At 43.9% G+C, this 13,277-nt stretch overlaps 1 protein-coding gene across 1 annotated transcript in view; it reads right to left on the bottom strand.

The window, feature by feature from the left end:
* Nucleotides 1–13,277, bottom strand: part of TMX3 (thioredoxin related transmembrane protein 3) — a 495,045-nt gene that overhangs the window by 48,487 nt on the left and 433,281 nt on the right. The gene's annotated exons all lie outside the window — the stretch shown is intronic.

Raw genomic sequence — 13,277 nt, 5'->3', positions numbered from 1 at the left:
ACCAGACAAGTCAGAACATTGTACGGCAGGCAGCAGATCGTTTTATGATAGAAAACAAAGAAAGGTTTCACTATTAAGAATACTTGGATAATTGAACCTTCAAATCACTGCAATGGTCAATCTTCAAAAATCTATTCAATGACATAAAAAGACAGACTCATTATGAGGGGAAAAAAACAGCCACAGAGACTAGAAAGTAGAACAAAAGCATAGGAGTATGCAATGCACTATACATTAAGAAACCCTGAGCAATTCGAAGAAATACAGGGCAGCTGTACCTAGCCTGAGGCTTCAGAACATCCTGTCTGCAGAGCTAAAGAGTAAAGAGACATTGGGCCTCATTACGAGTCCGGCGGTAGCCATGCCGGTAAAACCGGCAGGCTGCCGCCGGACTCCTGGGGATTTACAGGCTCTGGACTTGCCGAAATCACCGGGGAATTACAGCTCCGGTGGTCCGGTAATTCCGGAGCCGGCATTCCGTTACTCCCCATTCCCTTGGACTCCATGGGAATTGGGGCAGTGGAAACACCGGCACCATTATGGTGCCGGTGTTTCCACGTCCATGTGCAGCCGGTGGCGTTACGCCCACCAGGTCAGGCCTGCCAGTTGTAGCACAACGCAGCCACATAACTCGGAGTTAGCCGGTATGGAATACGGTGCTGGTACGATTTTACCAGCACTGTTAAATCCGGACCGACTAACTCGTAATGAGACCATTGTATTTAATGAGGGAAGGGGATTTATTGCCAAAATTAGTAATAACACCAATAAAAGACATTATCAGGTTTTTATAGCGCACTTCGGGCCAGATTCTTAAAGATCCTAGTAGTTAACAAGGCAGAGATTATTGTTAGACAAGTTAATATTACTCAAAATATGGAGATTGGAAAGATGAGGGACTGAGTCAATCCTGCAGGGTTTCTGAATTGTGATGTGAAGGCAGGCCCATGCCATAATCATGTGCTTACCATGTGATCTATGCACATGTTTATATTGTTGAGGGTGCATGTCGAGAGAGGAGAGTCCAATGTGTATTCTTACACCTGTGGCGGTTGAAATATCTGAATTTAAAGACCTATGAGGTGAAAGCCTGCATCAAAGGAGACACGAAAAGCACCCATGGGAGAGCGTGGGGCCAACAGGCATTCACCATACAGCCATAGAATTCAACGCAAAGGGTCAAAAAGCAAAGTCCAATGGTGGCAATGTCAGAAAATTATAATAAAACGTTAGGCAGCATGTGTACAGAAAAGAAAATGTAACCCGCCTCATATCTCACTATCGTTTTATTGAAACTTGCACACAAAAAATGTAAGCATGAAGGACATCTCTACACAATAAGCATACACATTTTACCATGTAGACACACAAATTGACAATGCTTGATTTCATTTTTATGGGGCAATCCATACATTATGGAATTCTAGTCGTCTCTAACCCACGTCCCCCTGAAATCAAAAGGAGAAGCAGTTCTGCGACTGCATTTGGAAATAAAATAAATTACTTATTTTTCTCCAAAAATATTAAAACATATTGGCATCAATATGTTGCTTTGAAATAGTTCACCAATTCCTGGCCTGATTAACATCTAAAATATTGAGCACTATCTGTGGCAAACTTCAGGTTCCTAAGTGGGGCATCAATACTATGTGACATCTGTTTTAATGCTCAAATGGCTGCAAATCATTATAAAGGCTTGGGTTTCGCTGGAATTTCCGGTCTTTTAATATGCTCAGGCAGCATGATCCAACAAGTCGGATAGCAAAAGTAGACCTTATAATTTATCTTCAGGTTACAACGAATTGCATTGTAAAGTCTTCCATATTTGGTTCTGTTCACAGCCCTCTTCTAGGTTCCAATCAAGTTCTCGGTCGTCTGGATCTCTCATTCACTACGCCCAGGTAAAGGGATAGTGTTCCAATGCATCGTCCTCCTTCAAAGACTAGCAAAGAAATGACAGAAAACAACAGTCATTGCCTGATCCTTTAAATCCCATGCCTACCCCCGATTGGCTCATGATCTAGGAAGTTCCGACCCCTGATGTGAGGAAAAAAAAAAGGCTGCCTCTGTCCCAATTTTCCCCCACTATGGTTTTGGGATTTCTCTGGCTAGGTAAACTATACATGTTATTCTTCCTCTGCCTGGGGTTTGGTGTTTCAACTAAGTTACCTGAGAACGTGATCCTAGTGTTGGTTTTGCTGGGTCCTTCTGTGGCGGACTGTGTTGTGTTCCCTGTCTGCCAGCAGAAACACAGGGGAAGCGCTCTCCACGCAGGGGTTTTCCCTGTCTGCCGGCAGTATTACGGGGGAGCTGCTTGGTGGTGTCCCTCCTTTCCTAGAGGCAGCTGCTCCCTGTTGTGGCTGTTGGAAGCCCTCCAGGAACTAGAGGCGTTTTTGGCATCATAGCAGTTCAAAGTCCTCTGTGTAACTGGAGGTGTTTTCAGCCGCTTGCAGCTTAATTCCCCGGTGCATCCTGGTCTTTCCCGCTCCCCACTTTTGGATGTGTCCAGGCCTTCCCTGGCGGCGGGTGGCCTGGTGGTGTTATCCCCCTCTGCGTCGGGCAGCACGGATGTGTCACCCCCGCTCTGCATTGGGCGGCATGGCAGTGTTGTCCCGCTTATGTTCCCGGGAAGGATTAATGGCTCCTTGACTGAAGACCGCTACGGGGTCCGCTCTGGTGTCATGGTTCTGTGAAGGAGTGTCAAGGGGACTCATGTGTTTTCTTGCAAGAAATGCAACTGTTTCTTAGATAAGGTTTTTTTCCACTCAATATACATAGTCAATCCAATAGTGTATGCCATAACAACAAAATAAAGATACCAATTTTGGGTTTTATTGTTAGTAAAGTAATATCTGGGATAATATGCTGTGTGGATTTGAACAAGATTGGGTTAGAAAAACTGGGATATGGCAAGATGGTGGGTAATGGATGAGACACTGTAGTACAGTGAACTGCTCAAATCATATGCTAATAATTCAAACAAGACGTATTAACAGATTAAAGCAGCTCAAAATGTGGTAGAACATGGACCCTCCGTCCTATAACAGAGAGACAATCTGTTCATATTATTGACTAGAACCCATGGTCCTCTGAGCCTAAATAAGGGCCAAACAAACAAAAACAAAAAGCAGTTTTAGTTGGCAGGGTTCAGAGCAACCTAATTCCCAGAATTAAAGATATGGGATGACTGGATCATGTCCATGACAGGGGGTGTAGGTTGAAGAAAGGAGAACCACAACTTGTGCTGCAATTTTTCAATGCCTTTAAAAAAGATGTGGGGTCTTTGTTCCAATCACATTCAAAACTGACCCAGACCTTTGCTCTAAGATCTTATATCCGCTGTACATTGAGATTCTTGCCACCCTGCATTTCCCCTGAGTCATGGAAAATATTGTATATTATACCCATATTTAAAAAGGGGGAATAGATCATAGTCATGCAACTATATACCAATATCCATTTTTGACGCATCGGGTATGATTTTGCCTCCCTCATTTTGCAAGATCTTAATGTGTGGGTAGAGAAACAAACTTCTCTCTCGCTTCCAAATCGGATTTAGGAAAGCAGTGGGGATGTCTTTAAATGGCCTCATTATTGAACGCTTCTTGTCAGAGGTAAAGAAAAAATCCATAGGCGCCGTCTACAAAACTTCCATCCATATGACCACTACTCTTTGACCCGAGCAATCCGAGAGAAATTATGGGCCAAATTAGTAAAATGAGTATTCCGCCCTCCTTGGTTCAGATTCCTTCTTGTTTACACTCAAATACTTCCATCAGAACTCGGATGACGGGAGAAGGCGTGTTATCCAAGCCTAGTTCCACCTTTATTGGCTTGCACCAGGCCTGCGTATTTGTACCCACACTTCAAACTCCATTTGGCAGAGCTGGATGATTTATCGCTAACCGGTACTATCTACCCTATTAAATTGGGCACAACAAGAATCAACTGGCTAGCATTTGCTGACTATCTCCTGTTCTTTGATCAAACTGTTATAGAATACGTTCACTTTTCTTTGCAACCCTAACTATGCCTTGAGGAACAATCTGATGATCAATGGGGCTAAGTCAAAGATTGTGATATACTCAAGTAAAAGCAAGCCCAAGACAATGAATTGGGTAGTCGGTGACTCGAGGTTGGAGAGGGTGCCTTCCATGCGCTATCTGGGGTTCCATCTCTAAAATATAGCCTCAACAGAGGACTATAGGGCCAAATTGAGAGACAAATCCCATCCTATTTTGGTCCAAATGAAAAGAATATTTCATAGCATGTCCCACTTTTCAATTATCCCCCTTTTATGCTTCTACCACGAGTGGGACCCACTATTACTTAAGGGCTTGACATACCTCTCTTACTTACCTTAATACTATATAAGGCACCCTATGGAAGAGGACGCTTCATCTATCTTGCTCTATCCCCAACTCACTCATCAGATTTGAATTTGGTTTAAACTCTATGGATATTAAAATTACATGGAAACAGTTATGCCTACTCTCCAAAATATTACTGCCTCCTAAAAATTCAATTTATATTGAATTTGGTGCGACCCTACATGTGTTCCTATTTTTCGATTAACTTTTTTAATGATCGAATGATTGACATTCTTTGTAAAATTGACAAGCACTGCTGAATTGATACACAACCCTATTATGAGCAGGAAAAAAACTGTACGCATTTGATTGGAGAGACTATTGATCAGCTGGGATCATATAAGTTGTATAAAGAGTATGCATGCAAAATAGGGAAAGGAGCAACTACCTAGTTATTTATACTTATTTCCATGTAATAGAGCAAGATCTTTATATTCGTTTTAGGCTAAACCAACTGCCAACTTTGGAATGCAAATGCTCATGGGTGACCCTAGCTGCGCATGAACGTACTTGTAGATTATGTACCAATAAGGCGGCCATTAAAACACCCAACGTTATTTTGTCCTATGACTTCCTCTATTAAACATCAATACTGCGACTCTTATATACACAGACTATGAATATGTGGAGTTGATGCCGTGGTCTAGGTTAATGGAGGGTCATAGTGTTTCCCTTCTCTTGGTTTTAAATAGATTTCTAACTGCATTGCTTGCTAGGTTTCATGAACAGGTGTACTATCACTTCCAAACCATTGTAATAGATTGTATCCAACTCATTTTCAAACTGTGTTGTGCAATTGAATTTTAACTATGCTATTGTTTATATTTTGGGAAAGGCTTAAACCAAAACACAATTAAAAAAAGAAAAATCAAGCGTATGATGACACAGAGAATACGTCTCAATATTTTTAAAACCCCACCTATACAATACTTCTCTATTGATATACATTTCAATGTTGGTCACTTGCTCTAGTGCTTTGAAATCCGCATTGAAGTTTGTGTACATGCATACCATAGATTCAGCAAATACACAACTATTGTAATACTGCTGCAGGATCAAAACCTTCTAAACATTCAAATGTGCTCCTATTAGAGAAGAAAAAGGTTACAAAAATATGACCCACAATATGGAATGCTCTTCCAAGAGTACTTCAGGTTATATCCGCACGTAATAGCTATTAGGAAGCACTAAATTCCATGTCATTTTAGCGCATTGTGACCTAAACCTGAACCTTGCAAACACTCCTTACTCAAATATCTCCATTCTATTCCGTCACCTCTTCTGGTAAATGCTGGATGAACGTGTTGGACCAATGGATCAAGTCCAATCCAAGAGACAGATTCACTCCAGTTTTCAAGATATCCACAGAAAAGTGAAGGGAGGGCGAGAGTTAATGTAAGAGGTGTGATGCTGGAAATGCATCGGAGGGTGTAAGAGGATTCAATTCAACACTACAGCTAAGTCAATGCCTAGTCTGGGATACTGAATGGAAACCCTTATTGATATATCTTTATGTCCAGTTCATGAGTTCTGGATGACTACCCCTATATAAGACCCCTCTCTTAGAATCCCCCTGACCCCACTGAGCCAAGAAGTAGTTCTGTTTTGCAAGTTTAAAAGGTTTATTTGAGAAATAAAACAAAATATAGATACCACGCTTTTATAATAAATTAATAATCGATATCGCCCTTATAAATATAATGTTAATCAACAATGGGTAATCTGACACTAGCACACTTCTTTATAATGAATGAGGAGTTAGTATAGGATGGATAAAGTAGCAAAAATACTTTTATGATTTCAAGGGAAAAGCAATGAGGAATAAAATGCAGTACAGAAATACTTGATATGATTTTAGCAAAAGATAAGATAATCACTTTTTCTCTGGCAATTCACCCCCTCCCCTATGCAATGTAAGAAATGGAAGGAGATGGAAGTAACACACACAGTTCTCAGGAATGCAATCAAATACAATACGAAATTCAATTCCCACCCCAGCAAGCTTAGAGAAAACCGGTATGAGTTTTAAAACACAGGCCCAAGTGCTTTGAATGTGGTGGCAATGAAGTGAGAAATATGCTGAAAATGCTTTTAATTCCCTTTAGGAGGATCAGGGTGAGTGAGAGATAGTTGGGATGAGCTCAGGCTGACTTTAGCAATGATTCAGGGATGGTTATTAAGAGACAAACATTTTTTTAGCAGAGGAAAGCAAAAAGCTGCTATCTTTTTACAGGTAAAGAAATCAGACCAAATCGCGGCAAAATTCCCGAGTGCATGAATCGTGATTACGGCAAAAGTATAAGGAGTAGCAAGTCGGTTCTAGGTTCGTTGGAAAGCTGAGATTCAGAGGAAAGTAAACCAAGTTCCTAGGACAAACGGTTCCAGAGATATGAACGATTTTGTAAAGGTCGTTTTTCGGATTTAAAGTAAACTCAAAATGACAGGTGACAGCTTGCAGCTGCAGAATTGACAGGTGACAGTTGTGCAGCTTTAAAAATGACAGATGACACAATTTCTAGGAGGCAGTTCTACTTAGGTTAAAATAGTTTGGATTAGATTATTTTAACTAAGAGATTGGTTCTGCACAGTTCTGCTAGGTACTCACAAGATATTTTGTGCAGGAATGGGCCTCGCCACGGATCTGGTCAGGTTTTGGACTGGACTCCGGTTCTGGTCTCGGCACTTCACAGCGATCTGGGTCACTGGTTCTGCTCACAGCGGTCTGGGTCAGCTCTGCTCTGCTGGTCTAGCCTCTCTGGATTCAGCGGCCTCTGGTTCTGGATACTGCTCTGCTTTCCGGTCCGGATCAAGTGGATTCTGGATGTAACACTGCTTTCTGGGTACTGGCAAGAGTTCTTGGCAAAAGAATTCAGACAGTTCGCCCGGCTGTGGAAGAGTTTGCAAATGATTTTGAGGTTGCTGAGGCCTGCTGAGAAGAGTTCTCAGTTTGTGGGTTTAGGCCCTTGCTTTAAGTTCTGAAGTAAAGTTCTGGTCTTTGGAGATTGATGGATTTGAAGTCTGGATCTCTGGATGTGAAGTCGTCGGTCAGCATGCTCTGCAGCAAATGGAATTGAATGTCTCTACCTGTCCCAGCAGTCTCTTTTTGGGTCAGAGGATCCTCCCCTGGTCAGTTTGCCCACAAATCTATATTTGATTCAAATACATCCTTCCCAGATATACAATTTGTTGAAATTACATGTGCACATTATATATTCCTTATGGTCCATGCTTGTCCGCCTCTGATCTTCCTGGGGGCTTGCATTCAAAAATGACAACATTTTGCGCTTTTTAACTGGTTTTGCAATATCTGACATTTACCCAAAATTACACACATGTGCGCAAGGAGTATGGACATTAATTGATGAAGTGTCAGATTTTTAACATGCAGACATTTGGAGTGAGACCCTATTTTCCGCTAGCAACCCCCCAGAATACACCACAGGGTCCTACCGCCTCTCAAAATGTTCACAGAAAAATCACAAAAATAATGATATTACTTATATAATTCTGACAAGTCCGCACTATGAGTTATCTTTTTAAAATTATGCCCTGGTCAAAAAGGGGTGTGGCTTCCCACATCACAGGGTGGAATAACTGGTTTATCCACTTCCCCCAAGCTCAGCTGCTAGCAGAGGCACTGCCCCTCCCAGTTTCCCCTAAGAGGAAGCCACTTTACGGCCCCCCCAATATAACATTTGCCTGAGTCCAGGACAGGCCTTTGTTCAACTCCCGGTAGTCCCCAGCTGCTCCACCCCTAATCTAATCAGAGAGGTGACAACTCTTTTTGGCAAGGGGAGTGGCTGAGCAGGTTTCAACTCCTGTCGGGGGTAGTTGTCTGGCAGAATCCAGTTTCATTAAGCCAGGTTTCAGCTAAATGTCACTTTTTGTTCCCAGTTTTCTACATTCAAATCAATCTGACAATTTTTACATATACATTAAATAATTACTTCCTTCAAGTCATTTCAGAATATAGTTTTACATTGTATCCACCTCTTAGCAAGTCTTTCCTTGGTCTGGTTTTGTTTCATTTGTTCAGTTTTACACAAAAGTCTGGTGGTTTTAAAACGCCGGCTTTCTGATAGTGGTGAGTACTGGTAATGCAACCATTTTTGGGATTAAGAAAATTAATTCCCCACAGTTCTGAGTTGCTCTTTTGGCAATCAGCATTGCCATTCCCAATGGTTTCAGGCTACTGTGTGTGTAGCCCACTGGTGGTTTTAGCCAGTGCCCTCCTGTGCTCACAACATAGGCAAAAATGGGTGGCAGCCTATTCTTCATGTTTTCCCTGTGCACTCTCTGGGGAGTTCTGGCCATCATGAGGTTTTCCATGCCAGTACTGCACAGTTTTATTGCAGGGCTTGGATGCATGGGTAAAAACATCCCACAAGCCCCCCCTCTTGCAATGGCCATTCTGTTCTTTCACTGATGGAACTCGCAAGATCTGGGATGTTCGCCTCCTCTTCTTCCAATTCCATAGGTGGCACAGTTCAGCATCTTTTCCTCCCTCCAGTCGATCAATCAGTTCTCCTTGCTGGTCCTGATGGGAGGATTGGGCGGTACCCCGGGCCCCTTGGGTCTCTGCATCGTCCTCCTTGGCCAGTCTCCAGGTTTTCTTTCTCCTAGGACGACAAAGGAAAAGCGGCAATACCTATTCGTAGACATTTTTCCATTACTACTAATGGTGTGGCAGACATATATATTTTATACTTTAACATACCTAACATTTTACTTTTGAGATACAAGTTATCATTCAAAGACAGTGGCTTACAAGAGTATAATATTTTAGAGACTATATGTGGGATATTTTAGGGTTGGAACTGAATTAATCTGGAGCGGTCCCCTCTGGTATTGCAGAGGACTCCTCCAGTTGCTGCAAAGTGTGCCTGGGATGGCAACACTTTAGCTGGTTAATATGGACCCACTTGTCTTCCCCTTCCGCCAGACTGCCTTTGGGGATGCAGATCTTATAGGCAACAGGGGAGATCTTGTCTATAATTTCAAACGGTCCCTTCCATGTAGACAAGAATTTTCGCTGTTTGGCCTGGTTCCTTTGGAAATTGTATAGAGAGACCCGATCACCCACCTTACATTCCTTTTGGGTAGTTTTTAAATCATAGTGGGTCTTCATGCTCTCGGCTGATCTTTCTAGATTCCGCTGAGCATAGGCAAAAGCATGCTGAAGGTGTTTCCTTAAATTCTCCACATACTCATGAGTTGTGGAGGCATTTATCAACGTTTGCTCTTGGGTTCTGTAGAGCAAATGCTGGGGAAGCACCATCTTGCGTCCAGTCATCAACTCAAATGGTGACATTTTGGTTGCAGATGAAGGGGTAGATCTGATGGCCATTAGGACCAGAGGTAATCGGATATCCCAACTTGGCCCAGAATCTGCCACAAACTTTTTTAAGATGCTCACAATGGTTCGGTTATATCTCTCCACTGCTCCAGAAGAAGCTGGCCGGTAAGCAATATGTAGCTTTCTTTTGACACCCAGTATCTCCCACATCTTTGTCATTACTTCACTGGTGAAGTGGCTACCCCTGTCTGACTCAATCCTTTGAGGTAGACCAAAACGGGAAAAGATGTGGTTAATCATCAGGGCAGCTGCTGTTTCTGCCTTGTAGTTTGGGGCTGGGAGACATTCCAACCACTTGGTAAACAAGCATGTAACGGTCAACATCTACTTGTTTCCTCTAGACGAGCGAATCACAGGGCCTACAAAGTCGATTTGCAAATCTGACCATGGCAGTGTCATCCCCCTCTTTTGGAGAGGCGCACGGTGTGTGAAGGATGATGGCTGAAATTGTGCACACACAAGACACCCCTTCAAGTATTGGTCGAGGTCCTGCCCCATGTGTGGCCAGTATGCAACCTCTCTTAAGATTTCCAGTGTTGTGTGAAACCCCCTATGACCGGCGGTGGCCGCATCATGGGCGTGAATTAACATCAGGCTTCGGAATGAGGTAGGAACCACCCACTGATCATGGCCAGCTTGGGATTTCCTTACCAACAAACGGTCTTGGATTCGGAACATTTTTGGACATTTCATCAACACTCTTAGGTCCTCTTTCCCAATGTAATCGGTATCCGTCAGGGGAAAGTTCTCAGGGTCATCAAGGTGTTGGTAAAACTTACCAATAATTGGATCCCCCTTCTGAGCTGTAATTAAATCAGCATCAGGGGTCTCCTTACTCCATTGTGCAGTTGAAAAATCATTGTGAGCATTTGTCTGGGACCTAGTGATAGCGGTGACCTGGATTTCCCCCAACAGGGACTCTATTTCGATTAGACCCCCTTGGATGGCCCCGGTTTTCGCCAGCTGATCAGCTAAGTCATTTCCAGTTTTGTCTGGTCCCTCTACTTTGGAATGAACCTTGATCTTCTTCCAGTAGATGGTCATTCCAATCGAGGTGACCAGATCATCAATGTTTTGGATTAACTTCCCATGTTTCAGGGGTTTGTTATTAGCGCATAACATGCCTCTGGTTTTCCAGTTGACCAGGTGCTCCACGAACCCGTTCCGTACATAATCCGAATCTGTGATTATGACCAGTTCGTGGAGTTGATGCTGGACAGCAGTGAGGATGGCCTGATGCACAGCCATCAATTCTGCCACCTGATTACTTCGGGGACCAATTTTGTATCCAGCGGAGGGTTCTGGGAACTCCTTCACCCATGCATTCCCTACGCCAGCCACCAGTTCTTTCTCCCGTCGTTGTCAACATGGTAAGAGCATCCATCCACATAGACAGTGGGCATTCCCTCACACTTGTCTTCTTCAAAGACTTTGTGTGGGGAATTAAGGTATGCCTCCATGTTGTCCTTGATTTTTAGACTTTCGTCCTCGAGACAGTTTTCTCTGGCACAATCATGCAAGTCAGCCAGACCTTGCGCGAGGGGACTCTTCTTGTTTTGGCCATATCTGACCTCCACAGGAAAGCCTTGCATTGACAGAATCCAGGAAGTAATTCGGGAATTACTCACATTTCCGGCCCGGATTCTGTCACTTTGGAGATATTGCAGAGGCTGGTGTGGAGTCTCCACTATGATGTGTTCCCCGTGGATAAACGGGCGGTAATTCTTCAATGCCCACACCCTTGCCAGGAGTGCCTTCTCACAATCGTTGAATATTTCCTCCACAGAGGATAAAGTTTTGCTCGCATAGGAGATTACTTTATTGACCTTGTCATGCTTTTGGTATAATACTGCCGTCAAGCACGTATTAGAGAACCCCGTCTCCAGGAAGAACTCCTTGTTTCTGACAGGGTAAGCTAGGCAAGGCGCTTGTGAGAGGCTTCTTTTGAGTTGTCTTACCGCCTCAGATTGTTCTGGACCCCATTCCCACTTGACCCCCCACTTCAAGAGATGAATCAGGGGTCTAGTGATCTCTGCGTAGCCTTCAATGAACTTTCTGCTGTAATTAGTCAGTCCAAGGAGGCTCCTTAGTTCCCGCAGAGTTGTGGGGTCTTTCAGTTTCTGGAGTGCTTCCACTTTCTTTTCTTGGGGACAGAGACCCTGAGGAGTAATCTCATGCCCCAAGAAATTAACACGGGTTCTACACCACTGTGCTTTCTGAAAGGAAAGTTTTGCTCCGGCGGCCCTCAACTGTGTCAGAACATAACGGATCTCCGCTATGTGTTCCTCCACAGATGAACTTTTGATGAGGACATCATCTACATAAGGCAGGTTACCCCTCGCACCCAGGTCGGGCATGGCCTTATGTAGGAAAATGTTGAATTCATTGCCGGAGTTGAGGTATCCGAAGGGAGTACGGGTACATGTGTACTGCTGGCCCCCAAAGGTAAACGCCAGTTTGTATTGGTCCTCCCTACTGACAGGCATGGCCCAGTATCCATTGGTCAGGTCTATTGCTGTGAATACCTGTGACCCCTGAATCTGGGCCAGCCCTTGGTCAATGTAGGGCCGAGGCCATCGGGAAGTATGGACCCGTTTGTTGAGCTCCCTAAGGTCGGCGCAGAGTCTCCACTGGCCGCTTGGCTTCAATATTCCCAGCACCGGATTATTGAAAGTGCTGTGGACTGGACGGATTATTCCCCGGGACTCTAGGTTCTTAATTATTTCAGTAAGGGACTCCATGGATGCGAGAGGCAAGCGATATTGCTTCACAAACACTGGAGTCATTCCAGGGTCCGTGGGAATTGTTGTGGTGTGGATGTCGGTGCGACCACAGTCATATGAGTCTACCGCAAAGAGATCTTGGAAATCCAAGAAAACTTGTTTCAACTTTTGCTTCTGTTCCAGAGTCACACAGGCATCAGCTAGGTTGACTCTCTCTTCCACCATCTGCCTGAAGCCTGGAAAGACTTCTGGTTTGGCTATCTCAGCGGCCTCCTCCAGCTGGGTGGAGAAGTCCCTGGTCAGAGTGCTGATTTGGACTGGAGGCTTCAGGTGGGAAAGGCAGCCCTCATGGACCTGGAAAATCACCTCATCCCTCCTGAAGTCACAAATCACATCTTCCTTACCGTAAGGGCAAGAAGTGTACACCAGGAAGTTCCCCCCATGCCGGGTGAAGATCCTGTCTGGTGTTGTTTTGTCATCACTGTCACTGTGAAAACAGTCCTTGGGGATTGGTCCCAACAGTTCCTTTCCTAGATCAATGGAGAAATGTCGGTCATCAACCGCCATTCCAATAATGGTGCCTGCGGCAGGAGTAATACTCTTTAAGTCGCTGTTATCCACCTCTATTGGAATGGTGCCATGTTCTATGTTGACTAATGGAGTTAGGTTTACCCCCAACCCTTGCTGTTGGAGAGAAGCATTTAGATGTATATAAGCATCAGGGTTTTGCATTTTTTGTCCTCTTAACTTTCACTTCCAGGGAGAATTGTCGGGTCCTTTCTGGGATGGTGACTTCCTCTTTGATCTGAATTTCAACTGCATAAGGTA

Source organism: Ambystoma mexicanum, chromosome 5q (genome assembly GCF_040938575.1).
Source record: "Ambystoma mexicanum isolate Mex_15411 chromosome 5q, UKY_AmexF1_1, whole genome shotgun sequence".
NCBI lineage: Eukaryota > Metazoa > Chordata > Amphibia > Caudata > Ambystomatidae > Ambystoma > Ambystoma mexicanum.
This window is presented reverse-complemented; position numbering and strand designations above follow the sequence as displayed.